This window comes from Triticum aestivum, chromosome 6A (assembly GCF_018294505.1).
Source record: "Triticum aestivum cultivar Chinese Spring chromosome 6A, IWGSC CS RefSeq v2.1, whole genome shotgun sequence".
Lineage (NCBI taxonomy): Eukaryota > Viridiplantae > Streptophyta > Magnoliopsida > Poales > Poaceae > Triticum > Triticum aestivum.
This window is the reverse complement of record NC_057809.1, coordinates 522,573,941-522,582,824: the sequence shown is the minus strand read 5'-3', so window position 1 is coordinate 522,582,824 and position 8,884 is coordinate 522,573,941.

Here is an 8,884-nt window from a genome sequence, read left to right as displayed (position 1 = left end):
CCACACCAAGGGCTACCCGAAGCGAAAGTTGCTACCTGAATTCGACGAGGAGGCCTTAGATCCCCCGCAATTAGAAAACAAAACGGCCATCCGGTCGGATAGACGACCTCGTGGCCAATATAGAGCGGCAAACGACGCCGCACATAAGCCAGTACGCGATCCACGCGAGGGCTCGCATCAAAAGGACGGCGCAACCAGATCCATATACGGGCCACGCAAGCGCGCTCCAGTATGCAATACAACACAACAAACATCCGAACACCACGGTACACCCAAATACAGGGGTGCCGCACACCCCCTATGTTTCGCCGATGAGGTGCTGGACCATGAATTTCCAGAGGGATTCAAACCCGTAAACATAGAGGCGTACGACGGAACAACAGACCCTGGGGTCTGGATTTAGGACTATATCCTCCATATCCACATGGCTCGAGGAGACGATCTCCACGCCATCAAGTACTTACCCCTCAAGCTCAAAGGGCCAGCTCGGCACTGGCTTAAAAGCCTCCCCGAAAACTCCATTGGAAGCTGGGAAGAGCTCGAAGACGCCTTTCGGGCAAATTTTCAAGGGACCTATGTCCGACCACCGGATGCAGACGATTTAAGTCATATAACTCAACAGCCCGGAGAGTCAGCCCGAAAGCTTTGGAACATGTTCCTCACTAAGAAGAACCAAATAGTAGACTGTCCGGACGCCGAAGCCTTAGCAGCTTTCAAGCACAGCGTTCGAGACGAATGGCTCGCCAGACACCTCGGCCAAGAAAAGCCGAGAACAATGGCAGCATTAACAAGCCTCATGACCCGCTTTTGCGCGGGCGAGGACAGCTGGTTAGCCCGATGCAGCACCAGCGACCCAAGTACATCCGAAGTCAGGGACGGAAACGGGAAATCACGACGCAGCAAAAACAAGCACCGGAATAAAGAAGACAGCCCGAAGAGCACGGCGGTAAACGCCGGATTCAGAAGCTCTCGGCCAGGTTAGCAAAAGCCACCCTCCAAAGGCAACAGAGACGAACTATCCAGCCTAAACAAGATTCTGGACCAAATATGTCAGATCCCTAGTACCCCCGACAAACCTGCAAATCATACCCATAGAGAATGTTGGGTCTTCAAGCAGTCCGGCAAGCTCAACGCCGAACATAAGGGGCAGGATACACCAAGCGAAGACGAGGACGAGCCTCGCAAGCAAAGCACTGGGGAACAGAAGAAATTCCCACCAGAAGTCAAAACAGTCAACGTGTTACACGTAATAAAGGGGAGAAACAAAGCGGCACTCCCAGAGACACATGCCCCAGGGCCTATCACCGTGGAATTCTGCCACTGGTCGTCCCAACCGATCACTTTTGACCATCGAGATTACTCAGCAAGTGTCCGGCGTGCAGGATGGGCTGCCTTGGTATTAGACCCAATAATTGACGGATACCAATTCACACGAGTTCTGATGGACGGCGGCAGCAGTTTAAACCTAATATATCAGGACACAGTACACAACATGGGGGTAGACCCAGCAAAAATTAGCCATAGCAATACTACCTTTAAAGGAGTAACGCCTGGCCCAGAAGCCCATTGCACGGGCTCCCTGCTACTAGAGGTTACATTCGGCTTCCCCGATAACTTCCGCAGCGAAAAGTTAACCTTCCACATCGCTTCGTTCCAAAGTGGCTATCAAGCTCTACTCGGACGTGAAGCTTTCGCTCGCTTTAACGCAATACCGCATTACGCTTCTCTTATGCTTAAGATGCCCGGTCCACGCGGCATCATTACAGTAAATGGAAATATTGAGCACTCCTTGCGCGCGGGAGACCGTGCGGCTCCCTTGGTAGCCGCACGCTAAACAACCTCACCAACTGAAGCATTTGACAGGTTGTTAAGACCACAGCCGTGGTTAGACGGGTTCGGCGCAGTTATATGTATTTGATACAGGTTTGATGGCTATACCCCTATTACAACACAAGGGGCTCAACGCGCATAAACAGGTGGCAATTAGGATCAACTTTACTCATCTTGAACTGTACATATTTTCTTTAGTACAACCCACCTTTTTGCACGACAACTTTTCAACTAAGTTCCTCTCTTTTATAGATGACCATCGTGCTACACCTGTCCAGGATACGGCACAGCGGAGACACAGGCGCAGACGTGCAACATGGACCCGTTCCAAGGATTCTTTTTAGATTAAGACCCTGTGTAAACCTTTTCTACTGTCTCTTGTTGATACACATCCCCCGGATTCTCAGTACAATTGAGAAGGATGCTGACGTATTGGCATGTGGCCACGTCAGAATATTGCACGTACCTGGACACCAAGGGCTTATTACAAAGGGCACTATTTAGGCCCGGTTTACACCATAAAGACCGAATACCTTAGGGAGTGTTCGGCATCGCGAGTTTGGCCTTATATGCATCATCTCCGAATCATGTCTTTGGTCAAATGTTGGGTTTGCCCAGCTCCTGTGTTTTGCTGCCTTACGTTCCGCTCTATCGGCTAAGGCGGCACCAAGAGAACTACTGCGATTGTGCCCTGGTTCATCCGGACGAGCACCTCAGTAGAGAAAGCCGAAAACTGACTGTCATGATATAGCGTGAGACTGGTCAACCACTCAATGACCTACCGGAATCTTTGGGATTCCTCTGCCTTAACGAAGGGCCGTTTCCCGGCCAGGCATGTACGCACCCCGAATTCGGATGAGTGCGGAGCCACCAGGGGCTATATAGTAGCCCCACTGTCAAACTCCTCTGGCTAAGTGAAAGTGTTAAAGCATTATAGTCCGGTTGCCTAGTTCGCTGCGCTATCACCTCCTTAATGGACCAAGACGTTGGATCAAGTGTGAACATGCGTCTTCTGCGAACACCCCCGCATTATATGCGTGGGGGCTGAAGCCGACGACTGCAATCTTTCAGGTTATATACATATATACATAAACGGCCGCACATGAGGCATCATAATACTTTCGGGCAAAAGTATAAATACAGCCTTGATAAACTTAATAAAACATTGTTTTTACAATGGGAATACATGTCATTCAAACATAATATTCTTCGAGCACTGGGCCTCTATCGAACGAGCGCCTTCAAGAACTTCTTCAAAATAGTGCTCGGCAGCCACTCGGCCTATGGCCGAACCCTGCGCCGCGACAGTGGTGGCATCCATCTCCGCCCAGTATGTTTTGACACGGGCAAGGGCCATCCGCGAGCCTTCTATGCACGCCGACCTCTTCATCGCATTAATGCGCGGCACCGCACCAAGGAACTGTTGCACCAAACTAAAATAGTTGTTCGGCTTTGGCCTTTCCGGCCACAGATGATCCACAATAGACCTCATGGCGAGTCCGGACAATCTATTCAGCTCGGCCCATTCGGCAAGCCGATCAGTCAATGGAAGCGGACGCTCTGGAACATTAAATTGTGACCAGAATAGCTTGTCCAGTTCACGATATATTTGATCTCGGAAGTATTCGGCCGCATCAACAACACTCGCCGCCAAGTCCAGATATGCGTCGGCCGAACTCCACAGCCAGTCTAGAGGGAAATACTGAGGATCTCCAAACTTCCTCCGCAGCATGAAGGGTTTCCCAGCCGCGATATCCCCGGCTTGACGCAGCTCCTCCTTCTTCGCTCTCATCACAGAGCGGGTGTCTTTGGTCGCCATCGTGGCCTTTTCCAGGTCCGTTGCCTTTGCCCGGTTTTATTCTTCAAGAAGCTGGCAATGGTCGGCAGTGTCTTTTAACTTTACAGCCATCTTGGCCGTTTTCTCTTTGCTCTCGCAATGCGCGGCCTTTTTGGCTCTTAACTCTTCGGTTGCCTTTAAAGCGGCCGCATTACTACTCCTTGCTTGCTCCTTGGCTCGGGCAGGCTCCGCCCGAAGGGTCTCCACGGTGGCAGCTCCATCTGCAGTCACAACATATTAAAGATATTGGCGTCATGCTGCTCTTATTATGTGACGATCACCAGAAAAATCACTCACCCTGCACCTCGTCAAGTCGCTTGTTGACAAGCACAATGTCGGAATCTGCCGCATCCAGTTGCCGCTTTAGTCCGGCAAACCCATCAGTCCGGCTAGCCACCGGAGCTTCAACCACCTGCACATAAAGGCAGTCTGGTTATTACCTGGGACTATGATCCTCTGTTTGCCGCCGTTCTCGATGACAACCAGAGTCTCAGGGGCTACTATCTACACAGGGCACACCTTAAAATGTGCGGTACTGTCAAAAATGTACATCATTTCACGTACCACAAAACCCGTCAGTAGACTCAAAAAGGCTTCATGCAACCCGCTTTCGACGGACGAAATCCTTTCAGTCACCGTACCCATCAACGTACGGTGCTCTTCTGAGATAGTCGCTCGCTCTAGCAGATCCCTCAGTACATCCGACCGCATACCAGACGGTGCCAAACTCTTTTGGTTGCTCTCTTCAAGAGCCGGATACTAGGGACTTCGGGTGGCCATAGGACTATCTTCTGGCCTCGCCGGATCTGGAGAGACCCTCCGCGACGACACTTCAAGATCGCCCGCTTCTTGAGCTGGGGAGTCCGGGGGAGGTGTTTCGCTCTCCATCATCTCCGGAAGAAGATCCCCTGAAGATGAGCTCTGCTTAGAAGGGCTAAGATCCGAACTGCAAGATAAACGTTTCGGTTATTTTCCTCAGAAGTAAGGTAGGATATCTTCACTATTAAGTACTTTTGGATTACTTATAGCTCGTTAGAGGGCTGATCCCCGCGCGGACATTGTGCGGCAAGAGCACCGTCCGAGGCAGGACCCTCTGGTGGAGATTTCTTCTCCCGTTTTGGAAACCTTGGTTTCCGGATCTTTAGAGGTAGTCCCCTTCCTTCCCCGGGGCGAGATAATGTCAGATTCTTCCCCTGGGTTGTCCTCCCTCACGGAGGCGCTCATTCCCTCGGTTGGAATAGGTAGAGATGGAGGCCCGCTTTCGCCCTCTTTATCCTCCCCTTCATCTTCCTTTGAGGGCACCAGGCAAGGTGCTGGCTCGAGCATCTTTTCCAGCACCGGATTGTCCAAGCCTTCAGGAAGGGGGCCAAACACCGGATCATCTTCGCCTTTGTTATCCAGTCCTGGTCAAAGAGCGATTCTTCAGAATGATGTCATGATAAAAAAAGGACAGTGTGTTCGGCCATGGGATTACTTACTTGGGCCGCGGTGCGGTTGCTGCTCAGGCCCACATCCTCGGTAGTGTCCGGACACTCTATTTGGGGTCCGAAGAACGATTTGTACATCTCCTCGTGCGTCAGGCCGAGGAAATTCTGAATAGTGCACGGTCCTTCCGGGTTGAATTCCCACATGCGGAGGGGCCGGCGTTTGCAAGGCTGGACTCGACGAACCAGCATGACTTGCATTACCATAACCAGACTGAAATCTCCCTCGAAGAGATCTCGGATGCGGCTCTGCAGTATGGGCACGTCCTTGGCTGGGCCCCAGCTCAGCCCCCTGCTGATCCATGACATCAGTTGTGGTGGAGGGCCCGAGCGGAAGGTGGGGGCGGCTACCCACTTGGCACTTCGGGGAGCTGTGACGTAAAACCACTCCCGTTGCCACAATCCGGACACCTCTAGAAAGGAGCCCTTCGGCCATGGAGCGCCAGCAATTTTGCTTATTAGAGCACCTCCGCACGTTGTGTACTGCCCCTCGACCATCTTCGGCTTCACATCAAAGGTCTTGAGCCATAGGCCGAAGTGAGGGGTAATGCGGAGGAAGGACTCAAAAACGACAATAAATGACGAGATGTGAAGAAGGGAATCCGGGGCTAGGTCGTGAAAATCCAGCCCATAATAGAACATAAGACCCCTGACAAAGGGATCCAGAGTGAGGCCTAGCCCTCGGAGGAAGTGGGAGACGAACACAACGCTCTTGTTGGGTTCCGGAGTAGGGATGACCTGCCCTCGGGTGGGCAGCCTATGCGAGATTTCGGCGGTCAGGTATCTAGCCTCCCTCAACTTCTTGATATCCTCCTCCGTGACGGAGGAAGGCATCCACCGGCCTTGAAGGATGGATCTGGACATGATCGAAGGTCCGAAGCACCTGACCTGGGCTTTGGGTGTTAGAACTCGAGGCGGGGGAAAGATTCGATTGAGCACGGGAGGGAAAAAAGTAAAAGCCTTGTCCCTTTATAAAGAGGGTGAATATCAAGCGTCCTCCTCGTGGCCGTTTGGGACTCGCCTAAAATCTAGGAGTCCTAGGCACGGTTGGGTTACCCATGTCCGCGTTGATGAGAATCCCGTAATAAGGGGGCATGATCTCTGCTTTGACAAGACGTGTCAAAAACCCGCCTCGCGTTATGTGCGGGGCTGGTTAAAGAAAAAATGGTTCGAATAATTACCATGCCGTGGCATGATGTCATGCTGCCAAAACATGTCAGCTGATTAGATTTGTGGAAATATTATTCTCTCTACGGTGGTATGTGGAATTTATTTTGCAGGGTCGGACACTATCTTTGTATCCAAACTCTCCTGTGGTGTATTCGGAGGAGGAACCCGCCTTGCAATGCCAAAGACAACACTACGCGCCGGACTCATTGTCATTGAAGCCTGGTTCAGGGGCTACTGAGGGAGTCCTGGATTAGGGGGTCTCCGGACAGCCGGACTATATCCTTTGGCCGGACTGTTGGACTATGAAGACACAAGATTGAAGACTTCGTCCCGTGTCCGGATGGGACTCTACTTGGCGTGGAAGGCAAGCTAGGCAATACGGATATAGATATCTCCTCCTTCGTAATCGACCTTGTGTAACCCTAGCTCCCTCCGGCGTCTATATAAACCAGAGGGTTTTAGTCCGTAGGACAACATACAATCATACCATAGGCTAGCTTCTAGGGTTTAGCCTCTCCGATCTCGTGGTAGATGAACTCTTGTACTACTCATATTATCAAGAATAATCAAGCAGGACATAGGGTTTTACCTCCATCAAGAGGGCCCGAACCTAGGTAAAACATCGTGTCCCCTGCCTCCTGTTACCATCCGCCTTAGACGCATAGTTCGGGACCCCCTACCCGAGATCCGCCGGTTTTGACACCGACATCCGTCATCTGAGGATTATCCTCGTTGCCGCACAGAAGAATTATGTCCTTGATGCACCGCTAGGTGACATAAATATTGCAGGAGCAAATGCAGACGTTATGAACGTTGGACAAAGCTTAGTATGATGCCTACTTAATAGTTTAGTGCACCATACTTTACGGCTTAGAACCGGGACTTCAAAAATGTTTTTGAACGCCACAGAGCATATAAGATGTTCTAAGATTTGAAATTGGTATTTCATATGCATGACCGTGTCGAGAGGTAGGAGACCTCTAACAGTACTTTGCCTACAAGATGGAGGAGAATAGCTCAACCAGTGAGCATGTGCTCAGATTGTCTGGGTACTACAATTGCTTGAATCAAGTGGGAGTTAATCTTCCACATAAGATAGTAATTGACAAATTTCTCTAGTCACTATCACCAAGTTACTAGAACTTAGTGATGAACTATAATATGCAAGGGATGACGAAAGTAATTCTCAAGCTCTTCACGATGCTGAAATTAGCGAAGGTAGAAATCAAGAAATAGCATCAAGTGTTGATGGTTAACAAGATCACTAGTTTCAAGAAAAGGGCAAAGGGAAATAAAGAGGAACTTCAAAGAAGAATAGCAAGCAAGCTGCTGCTCCCATGAATAAGCCCAAAGCTAGACCCAAGCCTAGAACTGAGTGCTTATACTGCAAAGGAAATGGTCCCTGGAAGTGGAACTGCCCTAGATACTTGGCGGATAAGAAGGATGAAAAAGTGAAAAAAAAGTATATTTGATATACATGTTATTGATGTGTACTTTACTAGTGTTTATAGTAACCCCTCAGTATTTGATACTGGTTCAGTTGCTAAGAGTAGTAACTCGAAACGGGAGTTGCAAAATAAACAGAGACTAGTCAAGGGCGAGGTGATGATGTGAGTTGGAAGTGATTCCAAGGTTGATAAGATCAGCATCGCACACTCCCTTTACCTTTGGGATTAGTGTTGAACCTAAAATAAATGCTATTTGGTGTTTGTGTTGAGCATAATATGATTGGATCATGTTTATTGCAATACGGTTATTCATTTAAGTCAAAGAATAATTGTTATTCTGTTTACATGAATAAAACCTTCTAAGGTCATACACCCAAGGTGAATGGTTTATTGAATCTCGATCGTAGTGATACACATATTCATAATATTGAAGCCAACAGATAATACTGATAGTGCAACTTATATGTGGCACTGCCGTTTAGGTCATATTGGTGTAAAGCACATGAAGAAACTCCATGCTGATGGGCTTTTGGAATCACTTGATTATGGATTATTTGATGCTTGTGAACCATGCCTCCTGGGCAAGATGACTAAAACTCCGTTCTCTGGAACAATTTAGCAAGCAACTGACTTATTGGAAATAATACATACTGATGTATGCGATCCGATGAGTGTTGAGGCTCGCGGCGGGTATCGTTATTTTCTGACCTTCACAGATGATTTGAGTAGATATGGGTATATCTGCTTGATGAAACATAAGTCTGAAACATTTGAGAAAGTTCAAAGTATTAAATAGGGCACCATCTAAATCCGTTGAGACGACACCATATGAAATGTGGTTTAGCAAGAAACCGAAGCTGTCGTTTCTTAAAGTTTGGGGCTATGATGCTTATGTGAAAAAGTTTCGACTTGATAAGCTCAAACCCAAATCGGAAAAATGCGTCTTCATAGGATACCCAAAGGAAACTATTGGGAACACCTTCTATCACAGATCCGAAGGCAAGATATTCGTTGCTAAGAATGGATCCTTTCTAGAGAAGAAGTTTCTCTCAAAAGAAGTGAGTGGGAGGAATGTAGAACTTGATGAGGTAATTGTACCTTCTCCCTAATTGGAA